This window comes from Littorina saxatilis, linkage group LG2 (genome assembly GCF_037325665.1).
Source record: "Littorina saxatilis isolate snail1 linkage group LG2, US_GU_Lsax_2.0, whole genome shotgun sequence".
NCBI lineage: Eukaryota > Metazoa > Mollusca > Gastropoda > Littorinimorpha > Littorinidae > Littorina > Littorina saxatilis.
Genome location: NC_090246.1, coordinates 99,208,322 through 99,225,428, shown reverse-complemented (window position 1 = coordinate 99,225,428; position 17,107 = coordinate 99,208,322). Strand labels below are relative to the sequence as shown.

Genomic DNA, 17,107 nt, shown 5'->3' with positions numbered 1-17,107 from the left:
GGCCCGAGGCCGGATCATTAAAAGACACACACACAGAAAACGAACTTCGTTGCTATCCGCTCGGTGCAGTATACGTGGGATCTGAATAGTAGTGAGCTGCCTAACGAGAGATTTATTCGCCATACTTTTAAAAAGCCGTATGTCCCCAATCCCTGGGGATGATCAAGATGGTCCTGTCCGGCGAATGAGGGTATTACGGTGAACCAGGCGCGTGCCTAGACTGAAACACAATCACGGAGAAGCACGCCTTTATTTAATCCAGAGAGAGAGAGAGAGAGAGAGAGAGAGAGAGATCAAATCAAATCAAATCAAATCAAATCAAATTTTATTTTACGAGGGTTGTGGCATAAGCAATATAAACGAGCTTCTTTTCAACCAGCCCTCGCCCAGAGAGGGACTATTCTAATCTTAAATACATATATTTATATATATACATACGTAAAACAATTACAAAAGATAAGCAAGGCAGGAAAACTATTCACATGACTATATACACGTTGTAGGCTATACATACATTCTTGCGTTATGAAACACTGATGCTTTATGACTTTCATGAGAGAGAGAGAGAGAGAGAGAGAGAGAGAGAGAGAGAGAGAGAGAGAGAGAGAGAGAGAGAGAGAGAGAGAGAGAGAGAGAGAGAGAGAGAGAGAATTCACGAGAGAAAGAGAGAGTACAGAACAAAGCCCAAAAGTCAGTATAACCAGTGCAGTTGTCTTTATTCATACGCCTGTGTGGGGCCAACCAGACTGGGCACCATGCTTCTGCTCAGCAGCTGAGCACTGAGCAGTGGGTTGATGCTTTTTCCCCCTACCTACTGACACGCTTTTTTGGCGAGACAGTCGCCGCTTTTCCGCCCGCCCGCCTCTCCTCCCGCACTCTCTCTCTGTGCACGTCTGTGCGCAACATCGAAGAGGCTGCTTTTGCGTGTTACACTGTCTTACAGCCAGCAGTGGCTCTGCTCGTCATCAGCGAATGATGTTTTTGCATGCGGGCACTGCGAAACGGGGTGCAGGAGGCTAAAGTTACTCGTGAAATCACAAAGCACGGATTGTGTCATTGATTAACAAAAGAAGGGGGGGAAAAAAAAGAAGAAAAAAAAGAATATCTCCGTGACAAGCATTTCGTGCTTGGTTTTTTTAAATTTTTTTTTAGTGACTCGTCGAGCCACGCCTCGTAGCCTTCGGCGCCTGCGACGTTGGCAGACCAAGACGATTAACGAACAAAAGCGCTTTTCTTCTTCACCATGTGCGCTCTGGTTGTGGTCATCTCGAGTAGTGTTCCCCACCGTGGGTTGGCAAAGACGGAACAAAAATAAGTGAGCGGAATGATTGGCGTTGGGCAGCAGCAGCCTCACATACACAGAACACTTCCTTCAGTAGTAGTTTGTAATGCTGTGTCGACGGCGAAAGCAGCAGCAGAAGTTCTGGAGCAAAGAACACGGGCGTGTTCCTGTTACCCGCCGCCGAGACGGGGAATTCTGTGAGCGACTGAGGAATCGCAGGAATAACACACAGCGAGCTCGCAGTGTAAGTTGGCACGTACAACACGTTTCTGGGCTCATTTTTATCTTCTGCATCATTGTGTCTGTCTCTCTGTGTCTCTCTCCTTCCCTCTCACTCTCCGTCTCTCTCCTCAGTCTCCCCTCTCTCTCTCTCACTCTCTCTCTGTCTGTCTCTCTCTGTACTCGTCTCTCTCTCTCTCTCTCTCTTTCTCTCTCTCTCTCTCTCTCTCTCTCTCGTGTGTGTGCCACGGTGTGTGTGTGTGTGTGTGTGTGTGAGTGTGTGTGTCTCTCTCTCTCTTTCTCTCTCTCTCTCTCTCGTGTGTGTGCCACGGTGTGTGTGTGTGTGTGTGAGTGTGTGTGTGTGTGTCTCTCTCTCTCTCTCTCTCTCTCTCTCTCTCTCAGTGACTCAGTCTCTCCCTCCCTCTCTCTCTCTCTCTCTCTTTCTCTCTCTCTCTCTCTGCGTGTATTTTTTCTCATTGTTCTTGGCAAAGATGTGAGGAGCTTTGGTGCAAAGTTCTCAGCCTTGGATTCTTTGTCTTCTGTAATTACAGTAGTCAGGCAGTCTTCTTCTTTCTCCTTCTTCCGTGTTTCAGGACATTGTCTGAGCCTTTCATGGTAACCTCACTTATTCTTATGTAGTGTGATATCATCGTGTATGCAGAGTTCGACCCGAGTGTGATAAAGTCAAAGCCACGTTGGATACAATAATATTTATCGTAATGTGGATATTTGGTACCAGCGAATCCTCTCTATCTCCCTCTCTCTTTTCTTCTCTCTCTCTCTGCCTCAGTCTCTCCCTCTCTCTGTGTGTCTCTCTATGTCAGTCTCTATTTTCATATACATCTAATACAATGTCGATTGTCGGTTGTCAGTGAATCGTCTGTTTTCTTTCTTGTCTGTAGATCTTGTATCCTGCTCTATCTCTCTCTCTCTCTCTCTCTCTCTCTCTCTCTCTCTCTCTCTCTCTCTCTCTCTCTCTCTCTCTTTCTATCACACACATACACACACACACACACACACACACACACACACACACACACACACACACACACACACACACACACACACACACACACACTTGTGTCTAATGGCTTCTCCCCTACTGCTTTTTTCAAAGACACGCATAATGCATATTCCCGCCGAGTACTTATCAGTTAAGAAATACATGCATCTCAGTTTCAAGTCAAAGTAAGAGTGACAAGAAATAAGTGTTTTTTTCTCAGTTGCGTTGACATTTGTTCAGAGGAAATGCGTTTCCGTTCATGTTAAGAACTCAGTGTTGACAAACTTATTTCATTGAGTAACATTTAGATCCAGGAAAAGCATTTCCATGCTTTCCATACCTTACGCTCCTTTTGAGTTCATTCGTTCGAGATTTATTTTGGGATGAAAGATAAGTACAAACCAATACTGCCCAACAATATTAAACACACATATCATATACAGCATCTGTCAGATAAACTGTGCATGTTTATCACCATGCAGTGTGAACCCGCATCCATTCAGTTTTGATTAGTTACTTCTCCACCGAGGTGCATATTAGAACCAGATGTGTGACTATTGTAAGATATATTATAACTCAGTTCGGCTACATCCTTTTGAAATTGTTTTGCTCAGGTACGATGGTTACTGTCTTTTGTAATGCTACATGGAAGTGCGAGTAGAAGCGTTTCTATTCGTCAAAGCTATAACACCATTTCGCTGAAACGCCAAATCATTTGTAATGCATGATTACGCCTTCAATGATGCCATTTACGAAAACTGTAAAATGTTTGCGTGCGCTTGAATTTGATTCCTTTCTTTTCTTACTCGAAGGGACTCCGCAATTGGAGAAGACTGCCTCCGTTTCGAACAGCTATGTCTTCCTGTTTCAAAACTGGTCTGACGGTTATCTGATAAATTAAATAAAAATTTTAATCTTTGCGTTCAACGTGTGTTAGAAAATACTTCAAATCGCCGTTGGTGCTCCTCTCAAAAGATTAATCCTTTCCTGTGTGAACAATTGCGGACACCGCCAATGCTTATCACGTTATCTGCATGTCAAAGCTTTGAAGCTACTGGCTAGCTGCCCTGTCCCCACCTCCTGTATCACCAACCCCTTCCCATTTTCTGCTTGTTTGTGTATCTGTTTTGTCTTCTTTTTTTTTCTTTTTTTTTTCGTTTCCTGAAATGAGCTAATGTATTTATTCCGCCATCATCATGCTAACCTTTGTTTTGTAATTACTATGATTGCTTAAAATAAGCATTATATGCTTGAGTATGTAATCATCCATGCATTGTTCTTGTCATGATTAAAATTGAATAAAGTTTTGTTTAAACCAAAGCTTTGAAGTGGGATACGATCATCCTACTTGGACACTAGACATCCCCAGTCTGGCTCCTATCCCTGCAGACTAGGGATTGTTTCGCAGTTGCTAATGCAGTTGATTTGTTGGTATGTGACCAAGTGGAATGGTGCTTTTATCCCATAAAAAATGCTAGGACAATATATAATTATATACAATATCTAGGTACTAAAACAATGGTCCTCCTCAGGACTAGATTCCATAGTGATACGTCCCCCACAAAGGGACTTTTCTTTGTAAATCTCGGTCCCCCCTGAGGAGGGTCAGAAGCTCCCAATAGGCTGTCTGTGAAGGGATATTTTCTTCTCTCTCTTTCGCTCTGCTAAGAGATATTTACAAATCTCAGAAGAAAATCTCTGCTGACTTTCAATTGTTTCTTTCACAACTTCTGATGTTTATATATATATTATATATATATAGGCAAATATTTAAAAACAATCTCCTCAAACGTTTTTGTGATGAATATGGAATATGTTTATTAATGATGATCCACATTTTCGCCCCCACGGGAGGCTTCTTCAGGGTGACAGAATGATGAAGCTGAAAAAGAACGTAAGGCGGAATTCAGTATGGTTCTGTGAATATGGTAACTAATGGTACCGAACAACCGTTCTGATCAAACAAAATTATTTACAAGTTTCTTACTAAACGCATATAAAAAAAATTATATAAAAAAAACAAAAATCGATTCCCATGAAGCTGACTCTCCATCTCACAAACACGTGTTTGATTATATATATGTTTGGTATATATATATGCTGCTGTAAACGAACATGTTCGCGAGAAAGAAGGTACCTTATTAGAACATTCTTGCTTTATAAGAGAGGAAACAGACTCTCGACCTACTTTGGTATAGGATCTGAGAAGTGATGGCGGAACGGGGCTGTTCCGCTGTGCCACGATTACACTCAATACTTTGATTATAAATCTGCATGGAGAGAAAAGAGAGAGAGAGAGAGAGAGAGAGAGAGAGAGAGAGAGAGAGAGAGAGAGAGAGAGAGAGAGAGAGAGAGAGAGGTAGCAATAGCGTGTGTGTGTGCATGTGCATGTGTATGTGTGTGTGTGTGTGAGAGATAGAGAGAGAGAGAGACACACACACACACGCACGCACGCACGCACGCACGCACGCACGCACGCACGCACACACACACACACACTCACACTCACACACACTCACACTCACACACACACACACACACACACACACACTCACACTCACACACACACACTCACACACACAACAAGTACGTTCGTAGCACCCAACATTTGAAATAGCAAATACATGTTACGTTAGATCAGACGATAAGTTAAGGAATTAAATAGGGATGTTGGGTTTTAGAGAATGCAAAATTGTTTATAACGGTTTTGAGAACTTATCGTTTTACTACAAAGCAGTTTTGTTAAGTACAGAATATATTTTAGAAATTAGATATTGAATGTGTGATTGTCATCCCTGATGTTTGACCCCGTATTTATTTGGTTTATTTCCTTTCCAGTGAGCTCTGTATTGCATAAATTGATGTTGTTGTAGTTAGCACATGTATGTTTAAAACCATATAATATATATATAAAACACATCAACTCCCTTCATCCTACCATCAAATTCACTCACCACTCATCGTTAGAAAGAGTCTCCTTTCTAGACATTTCAGTCAGTCTGAAGGATGGATACCTTCAGACTGACCTGTACTCTAAACCTACTGACAGCCATGCCTACCTGTGCCAAAACTCGTGTCACCCAGCTCACGTAAAAAGAAATTTGCCATACTCACAATTTCTGAGACTCAGAAGACTCTGCTCAGAAGAGGAGCAATTTCAACAAAGGTGCGATGAGATGGAGAGACAGTTTTTTGCCAGGGGGTACAGCAAAAAGACTGTTAAAGATGGCAGGAGGAAAGCTACAGCTAAAATCAGAAAGGAGACTCTTTCATATCGCAAAAAAACTCCCACAAACAGAGTCCCTTTCGTCATCAATCATAACCCACTCAACCCTCCCCTCGGCCAGTGGTTGCATGGTTTGCAGGAAAGCTTGATCAGCGAGAGTGAACACATGAAAAACGTTCTGCCTGAAACGCCCATTTGTGGAGAGAGAAACTGTAAGAGCATACGCAATATCCTAATGCCGACAGTTCTTCCTCCTAAACACGACAACAACCCTGGGTGTTTCAGGTGTGAGCGTAAAAAATGTGTCATCTGTGAAAAACACTTGATTGAGTCCACCACATTCAATTCATGTAAAACAGGTGAAACTTTCACTCTCAGAGAACACTTCTCTTGTGACACCAAAAACATTATCTATCTCATTTCGTGTAAAAAATGCCACAGTGCCCAGTACGTGGGGCAGACTCAAAACAGTCTCAGAGAAAGGTTCTATCTCCACCGCTCACACATTGGGAAGAACACAGGTACTCTTCTCACAGTGCACTTCAACCAGCCCGACCATTCTCTCGGTGATATGGAGTGCATTGTGATCGAAAGAGTCTTTTGTTCGACCCGGGATGAGAGGTGGAAAAGAGAGTCTTTCTGGATTGCAAAATTAAAAACTTTGGTGCCGAGTGGACTCAATTCTGATCCGTAAACACTCTATTACAGCTTTCGTTTAGACCATGCTATGTGTGTGTGTGAGTGTGTGTGTGTGTGTGTGTGTGTGTGTGTGTGTGTGTGTGTGTGTGTGTGTGTGTATGTGTGTGTGTGTGTGTGTGAATTAGAGAGATAGAGAGAGAGAGAGAGAGAGAGAGAGAGAGAGAGAGAGAGAGAGAGAGAGAGAGAGAGAGAGAGAGAGAGAGAGAGAGAGAGTAAAAATTTGTCGTCGAAGAATGTTTTGTCGGAATGTTATCAAAAGTTCATGAGCATGAAGATGTCTAAATCTTAGTGTATCTTCTCTATTGATCTTCGAATTCATATAGTTGAGATACATATTGTTTATGTATTCTGTCCGAAGGGTTAAGTGTTGTATCTTTATGCAAACCTTTGGCATAAACAAATGTGTTAAAGTACTTACGCATTTAATTGAAGAGACATCAGAATGATACTTTTGCCTGTTCACGGCAAGAATAAGTATCCATTTTGTTCGAACTTTGAAATTACGTCATCAGCGACGAATACGTCACTACAAGATACGTATACCTTTGACGTAATAACTTTGGAATTCGCACGTGTACATTTGTTTTGATTACAATCAAAACGAAAGTAGATCTAAGCTTGAATGTAAATTTTATTTTTGAAATATTTGCTTTGTGATTCGTAACTAAAATAACCATGGTATTGTGTTGCTTAGTAATTGATGCATGAATTGGCGTCTCGCAGAATTACACGCCCCTGAGGAAGGCCTGGCAACAGGTCGAAAATTTGGGCTGCCACTTGACATTCTTTGTTTGGCTTTTCTTTTCCTTGAATTTGTTATATATATATATATATATATATTCTTTGGGTAATTTTAAAGGGGTTTATTTTATCTTCTTCAAGTGAGTTTGACAGACTTGAAATTGTTGTTAGAACAAGTTAAGTCAAGTTTTATTATTCCAATAAAACCCCGTGAGGGTACATGGAAAATTAAAAAAACACAGTAAAAACACATTTCATTCAACACCAAATAAAAGGAACTAAAACAAAAAGAAATCAGACTATGTACAGAAAAGGGAGTTGAGGGGTGAGGGAGAGCAAAAACAATACAAGAAACAATTCAACAATAATAATAATAATTAATAATAATAATAATAATAATAATAATAATAATAATAATAATAATAATAATAATAATAATAAAACACTACAAGTGCAAAGTGATTACATACATTTCTTTACTATGGGAAATGGGGGGAAGGGGGAGGGGGGGGTGGAGGGTGAGTTAACATCAGGACAAAAATACTATTACAAACAACACAAAACAGATATCGGAGTATAAAGCTAAAAGAGAATTAAATTTTACTCACTTCTCAAACAGTCCATGACAAGTGTCATGAACTTTGCGAGTTTTAGCAATAAACTCTTTTTTGTAGTGGAAAAAAGCTCTTTGAATTTAACTGAATTGGGGCGGGCATAATAATAGCACCGTAACAACTGTTTTCTATAATTGGTAAAAAAAAAGGACATACAAAAATATAATGGAACTCGTCCCCAAGGTCACCTGATGAACATTTGTGACAGATTCTGTCTTGTCTGGGAACACCAAGAGTCCTACCTTTTTGTATAGGCAATTTATGATTCAGTGTTCTAAATTTTAAAACAGCGTTTGCTAAATTAACCGGCAGGATAGACAAGTACTTTTCAAACTCAAAATTCTCTTTATACATTCTATAATTATAATAAAACTCATTGTTATTTATTTCTGAATGCCAGGTTTGGACAAATTGGTCTTGTAGCCTATTTTTCATCAGTGCTTTGAAAGTATTAAAATAACCACCATCCGTTACATTATCGCTAGTTTGATTGTGCCAAAAATCACTAAAGCCTAACTCATTTAGAACACCATGGACAGAAAGCAGAAATTTTGACTTGTATACACCAGATTCATACATTTTAAACAAAAAACGATATGTCACACAAGAAAGTTTGTCAGAATCACTAGAAAATGCAAGTTTGTACCAAAAATTCAACATACGACATTTCGCTTGAATACTTACAGGGAACTGACCTAATTCACCCAAAACCATGTTTGTTGGTGTTGATTTGCCAACTTTCAAAATCATCTTAAAAAATCGTATCTGTAATTTGTTAGCTAAATCAGACATGTAACGGCACCATACTTCAGAACCGTAAAGTAAAATAGGGACCACAGTTTTTTCAAAGAGGTCAATTTGGACATAAGAGGCAAAAACAGTTTTCTAGTTTTACGTAATAAAGCAAACATGGCCTTGGAGGCACGGTCATACAAATTCTTCTGTTGCTACGAAGATAGAGAAGAGGTGAAAAATGAACACGTTGTGGGTTGTGACAAGTTTGGAGTACCACCTGTGCGTTAGTTTTGTCTGGGAGCGCACACAATGTGTCAACACCTTGTCACTTTCTGCAGCCTGGTGCAACCGCTGTCAAATATAATTTGACCTTTCGATTGGCTGCAAAAGTGCAATGATATGCTCAAAAAATACTCCGTAGCTGTGCTTTATTTACTAAAGGAATGTGAATAGGGACCGGCTTCCTTATGCACAATCTTCTGTGTACAGTCCCGATTCTGTTCGTCTTCATATTTTGTTTAGTGCTTGTGGGTACGCATTCGTCTACGGTCTAGGCAGACGGAATTTGTTCGATTCGGGGTAAAGTCATTTCTGCAACCTATAAGCAACTGCGAACACATCTATCTGCTATCAGGCGTAGGACGACGCTTAGACAAAAACAGATAATATATTGTCCCTAAAGACATCCAACACAGTATCCAAGATTTGAATCATTGAACGTTCAAATGCTTAATCTAAGTTATTCCTGGTGTGAGATGACATCATTGCAAGCCCCACGACGAAATGTGCAGCTCTGGGGGCGTATCGAAACAGGTTTTTTCCCCCTTGATAAGGATATAATCCAGGACCAAAACCGCTTGCTCACCGATTTAAATCCTTCTAATTTATTAGCTTCGTTTCGGAGCAATTTCGAGAAAATCAACCATCAATCAATGAGTCTTATATCGCGCATATTCCGTGGGTACAGTTCTAGGCGCTCTGCAGTGATGCCGTGTGAGATGAAATTTTATACGGCCAGTAGATTGCAGCCATTTCGGCGCATATTTACCTTTCACGGCCTATTATTCCAAGTCACACGGGTATAGGTAGACAATTATTAACTGTGCCTAAGCAATTTTGCCAGGAAAGACCCTTTTGTCAATCGTGGGATCTTTAACGTGCACACCCAATGTAGTGTACACAATGTAGTCAACACAGGGCTGTCTAAATTACAACACACCAAAATTAATGTCCTTTGAATGTTTTAAAGTCCAATGTGTGAGAACACTTGCCCGAATGGCTTCTTACATGGTAGGCCTTTCACAGACAGGAGAAGAAGAGAAATAAGGCGACAGAGATGGTTCAATCTTTGTCGTCATTTCGTCTTTAGTTCAACTCTAATCACAGATGACCGGCACGGTTGGCCTGGTGGTAAGGCGTCCGCCCCGTGATCGGGAGGTCGTGGGTTCGAACCCCGGTCGGGTCATACCTAAGATTTTAAAATTGGCAATCTAGTGGCTGCTCCGCCTGGCGTCTGGCATAATGGGGTTAGTGCTAGGACTAGTTGGTCCGGTGTCAGAATAATGTGACTGGGTGAGACATGAAGTCTGTGCTGCGACTTCTGTCTTGTGTGTGGCGTGTGCTGCGACTTCTTGTCTTGTGTGTGGCGCACGTTATATGTCAAAGCTGCACCGCCCAGATATGGCCCTTCGTGGTCGACTGGGCGTTAAGCAAACAAACAAACAAATTTAATCACAGATCTGGTTTACTTGATCAGACAGACACACGTGATGAGAATTCACGAAAAGGTCTCATTCAGATATCTCGGCTCCTTCAAGCCACCCCCCCCCCCCCCCACCCCCCCGAAACACCTCGCGTGTCAGGGAAATTTATACGGTGGGGAAAAAAAAAATCCCCGCTGAGTCTTATTATAATGCGATTAAAATGTGCTACTTACTTCATGTGGTTACCAAAATGTAGTTTAAGCTTGCGTGGCATTGTTAAGATGGGCTACGATGACGTCACACGTAACGTCGAACTTACTCATAGGCGGCTGAGTGTTAAGTCTTGAATGCAAACTGTAAATGGCTGACCAACCAAAGCGTCATCTGAATAAAGCTCAGCTAGAACTCCCCCGAATCGTTTGTATCAAATTCAGATTATGTACTTCGTAAGACATAAATATCATATCGTGGACCTCATCAGTATCAGCATCAATGCACAAGTTTAACCAAGTATCTCCATCAGTGTTTTCTTCTTCTTTAAATCATACCGCAGGAATACAGCACCTTCTGGGGAAACAACATTGCAGTTTGAGCTGTACAGCCCACAACCGAATGAGTATTAGGGACTGATTAGTGAAGGAAAAGCAGCAAGAGAAGATATTGGTTTGATCGCAAAGCACAATAACATTATAATCCCACGCCATCACATTGAAGAAGTTTCGTTACGTGTCATCCAACTACCTAGATTTTGACCAAACAATATTTATTCATTCATTTATCAGTAGTTGCATTAGTGTTTGATAGCACTAGGTTTCTAGTGTCATGTTCATTTTGGATTTAATTGCTAAGCTGTATAGTGTTTGTGTTCTGGGCATTCAACGTTTATGAAAGGTAATCCCTTCTGCATTGTGTATTTATAACCTTTTCCAACAAACGACTGGTTTTGAGACATTTCACATCATTTCTTTCTCAGTTGTTAAGATAACTACTTGAAATTTGTTGTGCTGAAAGCTGGTACCCCTCTCTTGAGGGGGATGTTGTCATATGTTGTTTGGTTGTTTTAAGAGCAGATCAACTACACTTTTCCATCCATTGTATTAATTGTATGGACAATAAATGATCTTATGTCTTATGTCTTATGTCTTGATCAGGTAGCAAAGTAAACTCTGTATCTGTATTAGAGCTGAACTAAAATTAGCACTCGGTTTAAAACAAATAATATCAAGTCAAGTCAAGTCAAATTTTATTTTCAAGGAACCCCATGGGGGGTACATGAAAAAAAAAATAACAAGAAATTCCTCCGAGGTAGGAAAAACACCCCCGTTGGTCAAAGGGAAATAACCATTCTCACTGCCACCAACTGAGAAGGTTATTTCCCTTTGACCATTAATATCTCCCTCTATAAGTCCTTGTAGAATCTTAATCCACCAATAACTCCCTAACCGTGTGTTTGACTGGTCCCAAGTTTTGTAAGGACCGTCTCAGGAATGTATAGAACCTGTTCTCCAAGTTTGGTGACGATCGGTCCGTTCATTCTTGAGATCTATATGCGAACACAAACAAAAAAACAAACACATCGACCGAATCCTATACACACCAATAACTCCCTAACCGTGTGTTTGACTGGTCCCAATTTTTGTAAGGACCGTCTCAGGAATGTATAGAACCTGTTCACCAAGTTTGGTGACGATCGGTCTGTTCATTCTTGAGATCTATATGCGAACACAAACACACAAACAAACAAACAAACACATGGACCGAATCCTATACACACCCCAAAACCGGGGGTGTAAAAAATACAAGAACAATCGGTATCGCAGACTGTCGATTGCCAAATGTATACCGGTATTGGTAAGCGAGGCAGTCAGGTAGAGTCATTCCTGTCCTTTGCTGCAAGGACACCGGTAGATTTTACAGTTAAAATGTCAGCTTTAGCGTTATATATGGGAGTACTCTAGGCCTGTTGGAACCGGTCCTTTCGTTCACTAAATGAAACGCTCCGCTCACTTTTTTTTCCCCCAAGCACATCATTGTGGGGCTTTCAATCAAAAACATGCATCCGTCTACAATGTATCATCATTCATCCTTCAACATTTATAATACATATGTAAATGGAAAGTATACAAGACATATATTAACAACATCAGGACATAACAGACAGACGGATATAACATACCGTTCGCCTACAAAGTAAAGCCGGAGCATAACATAACATGCAGATTACAATACTGTTAGTTGAACGACGGGAGGACATTTCAGGACAATGCCAGTCAACAAAAGATAGGGGGCGAAAAAGGGAATAGATCAGCGAACCGAAATTACCCACCAAAGAAGAAGAGAAGGGGGAGGACACTCTGACCAAAGACTAGAAGACATCTTTTTACATTTAGTCAAGTTTTGACTAAATGTTTTAACGTAGAGGGGGGAATCGAGACGAGGGTCGTGGTGTATGTGTGTGTGTCTGTGTGTGTGTGTGTAGAGCGATTCAGAGAAAACTACTGGACCGATCTTCATGAAAATTGACATGAGAGATCCTGATTATGGTATCTCCAGACTTTTTTTCTCTCATTTTTTTGATAAATGTCTTTGATGACGTCATATCCGGCTTTTCGTGAAAGTTGAGGCGGCACTGTCACGCTCTCATTTTTCAACCAAATTGGTTGAAATTTTGGTCAAGTAATCTTCTACGAAGCCCGGACTTTGGTATTGCATTTCAGCTTGGAGGCTTAAAATTTAATTAATGAGTTTGCTCATTAAAGTTGTCATTAAAATCGATTTTTTGCAAACAGATTTAAAATTGATTGCATCGTATTCTTCATCACATTCTGAATCTAAAAATGTATACATATGTCATGTTTACTCTTAAAATGTGATCACAATTAACGAAAATAGATTAATTAGTCTTACGATTAAAATTTAAGAAATCGATCCAAAAATGATTTCATCTAATTCTTTATCATTTCCTGATTCCAAAAACATATAGATATGATAGGTTGTATTCAAAACAAGCTCAGAAAGTTAACAAGAATACAGAAAAGCGCGCTTTCCTGCTTAGCACAATACGCCACCGCGCTAATCTGGCGTGTCAATATCACTACGTTTTGCGCGTGGAAGGTGAGCGATTCCTTCACGCGGGGATTGACGAAGCTTTACTGTCTTGGTGAAAAAATACAGTGCGTTCAGTTTCATTCCGTGTGTTCGACAGCTTGACTAAATGTAGTAATTTCGCCTTACCCGATTTTTTACATTTAGTCAAGTTTTGACTAAATGTTTTAACATAGAGGGGGAATCGAGACGAGGGTCGTGGTGTATGTGCGTGTGTGTGTGTGTGTGTGTGTGTGTGTGTGTGTGTGTGTGTGTGTGTGTGTGTGTGTGTGTGTGTGTGTGTGTGTGTGTGTGTGTGTCTGTCTGTCTGTCTGTCTGTCTGTCTGTGCGCGTGTGTGTGTAGAGCGAATCAGACCAAACTACTTCAAATTGATTGAAATTTTGGCCAAGCAATCTTCGACGAAGGCCGAACTTTGGTATTGCATTTCAGCTTGGTGGCTTAACAATTAATTAATGATTTTGGTCATTAAAAATCTGAAAATTGTAAAAATAAAATTTGTTTTATAAAACGATCCAAATTTACGTTCATCTTATTCTATCATCATTTTCTGATTCCAAAAACATATAAATATGTTATATTTGAATTAAAAAAAAGCTCTGAAAATTAAAAATATAAAAATTATGATCAAAATTAATTTTTCGAAATCAATTTAAAAACACTTTCATCTTATTCCTTGTCGGTTCCTGATTCCAAAAACATATAGATATGATATGTTTGGATTAAAAACACGCTCAGAAAGTTAAAACGAAGAGAGGTACTGTAAAGCGTGCTATGAAGCACAGCGCAATCGCTTCCGCGCCAAACAGGCTCGTCACTTTCACTGCCTTTTGCACTAGCGGCGGACTACGTTCAGTTTCATTCTGTGAGTTCCACAGCTTGACTAAATGTAGTAATTTCGCCTTACGCGACTTGTTTGTTGTTGCTGTCACCAGCTGACAGATAATTATAGAAGAAAAGACCAGGGATACCGGACGGATAGGAGGGTAGGCTAGGTCAGTCAAGCCAAATTACTCCAAACACGAAGACAATGAAAGATCTATACTCTGACCACGGGATAGAAGGAAAGGTACTCTATCCAAATACTCAGTCCACGTTTTCGTCCACGGAGGAAATTGTGATCACACACTGAAAGACACAATGCTGGCAGGTGTGTGTCTTTAACCTGCATGATGAGGTCATCGTCTTCCGTGCGTCAAGTCCAAGGAGGACCCTGTCGTGAGTTAAGTCCAAGGAGGACCCTGTCGTGAGTCAACATCCTGGACAAAATCTAGTTTTAATTTCACGTCTTCCCCGCTTCCTGGGTTTAGATTAGACTCTGGCCCAAGCGATTCCGGGTATCGATTTTCCGTCGTATTCTCCTCCTTCTCTTTACGCCTCGTCCTCATCTTAAACGTTCTACACACCCCCCTCCCGCCTCCTCTGTGCACACCCACCTCCCTCCTTAACCGCCCCCAGCTCCACGCCAGCCCCCCCTCCCTCTCCTCCTCCGCACACCAACTAACTTCCACTCCTGTTCACCCCTTTTGCATTTCCTGGCTCCCTTGTTAATGGTACACTACTCCTTCTGGTGCAAGCAATCATGTAATCTTAGCACAAAGGGATTTGAGAAATTAATGCCTTATTTTGAAAGGCCTAAACTATTAATAATCACTAAAAAAAATGAGGGCGTAAAGAAATAAGGTCATGTATAGTTTAATCTGTTAGTGTTCTGATGTAAGTCCAGCAGTAGATAGGTTAAGCCTATTTTAACACACTGGAAACTGGTAATCTTCCAGTAGGTATTAATTTAGTTTTACTAAAGCCTGCTGGGACACAAGTAATGGGTTAGTGCATTTGTAAACAGGAATCGCTTGACAAGTGGCCCCCTTCATCCCCCCCTTCCTCGTCCTGATATGGCTCTGCGTAGTCGGCTGGACGTTAAGCAACAAATAAACAAACAAAGAAATAAGGCCTTATGACTTCTGTCTTGCAGAGTGGGCATTTTTGTGTGTGGAATTAAATTCGTAAATGACACCTATGTTAATCTGCCAACATTTTTTTTATTCAAAGATGTTTTATTCAGGCAATTTTACAATTTGTCATGCAATGCATAAAAGTCAGATGATGACGGATAAAAATATATTCAATACAACATTCAATCAATTATAATAAGTGCTGTTCTACAAGGGTAAAATATGAAGCCCACTTCAGCCTACATTTTCCATAATTCAATTCTGTACAGTGGATATGTTGATCGATCTTGTATGTGTAGGCCAGTTCCTTAAAAAAAAAGTTCAATGTTGGTTTTACTTTATTTATTCTACATTTGTATGCAAAAAATGTGGCTTGCAATAAAATACAATCAAAACCTTCATCAGCGTTTGTTATGCCGTCTTGTCCAAATAATACAAGTGTGTGGTTTAACTCAAGCCTGCTGCTGTTCAAACATTTTTTTTCATATAATCAATAATGGTGTCTCTTTGCCAAATTAATTGAACAAGAAAGTTCCACTCTGCATCAAGAACAGCCAGGTTGTTGGTTTTTGATACATATTAAAGTGGAAGGGTGCTCTGTTGTGGTCCACTTCATAGTGCACACGGGAAGAACAGTATCTTTGACTGTACTTTTCTTTGCCTGTTAGCACTGCTAAAGAGATATGAACATCGTACCAGGGAAAATTATGAGTGTGGGGCTGTATTTTTAGCTGTGCACATTTTACACGGCTTTTGAACATCAAACAGAGTCGTACATTCTTGATATTTACGACCATACAATGATGCACCCCAGAGACCAGTAATGCTTCTGCTGGAGTGTTTAAGAGTTTCCGGCAAGCTGTGAATTAAATATCGGCTCAAGATCGTCAAACCCTCATCACAAGGTGCGATGATATTACATGGCGAACGAATTAGGATCCGGACGCTAAAAACGACCCCTTCGTTATTATAACACTATCCTCGTTTCCGTATGAGTGGCATGCTTTTCATCACCATGGCGACACTAAAGATACATTCCTTTTCATGCAAGACGATTTGTTCAGGCTTTTTTTTCTCTCGAGATAAGTGCATCTTTCAACGTAAAACAGCGAGGCTGCTTCCCTTGCAAAGAGGGATTTGTTGTTGAATAAATTTCGTGGGTGGTATCTATGTCAATCAGCTTTATCAATTAGGCAAAACATTTTAGGGACCCCCCCCCCCTCCTTCAAATAATGCAGCCACACTGTTGATTTCTGGTATGTGTCCAAGTGAAGGGATACTCTTTTTTCATAAAAAAGGCCAGGACACGTATGTGGCGATGGACATGGGCGTGTGCTTGGAAAGGACTGTACAATAAAGCATTTTGTCTGGAATGCATATGTTACAATGACTTTTTTTTTTAACAAGACGCAAAACGTTTAAAGCGAAATAGTGTTAATATCTTAAGGAAAGGTAACATTTCTGCCTTACATCTTAAACAAAACTGTGATCTGTATTGCCCAAATGTTAAGTCCTTTGTACTGGAAACTTGCATTCTCCCAGTAAGGTCATACATTGTACTACGTTGCAAGCCCCTGGAGCAAATTTTTGATTAGTGCTTTTGTGAACAAGAAACAATTGACAAGTGGTTCTATCCCATCTCCCCCCTTTCCCCGTCGCGATATAACCTTCGTGGTTGAAAACGACGTTAAACACCAAATAAAGAAAGAAAGAAAGATCTGTATTGCCCGAATCGCTGACTATGGATCTTTGCATTTATATTTTACAGTTGAGATTTTAGGGTGTCTGCGATCTGCTATCTCTGGTCGACTGAATAAATACCGTCGA

The 17,107-nt window shown here is 40.5% G+C and overlaps 1 protein-coding gene across 1 annotated transcript in view; it reads left to right on the top strand.

Annotated features, from left to right (window-relative positions):
- Nucleotides 1–879: 879 nt before the first annotated feature.
- The window catches only part of LOC138960293 (uncharacterized), a 90,286-nt gene continuing 74,058 nt past the window's right edge, over nt 880–17,107 (top strand). Inside the window, exon 1 of the mRNA XM_070332129.1 lies at nt 880–1,526. The gene's annotated coding sequence lies outside the window, so the exon portion shown is untranslated. The remainder of the gene's footprint in view (nt 1,527–17,107) is intronic.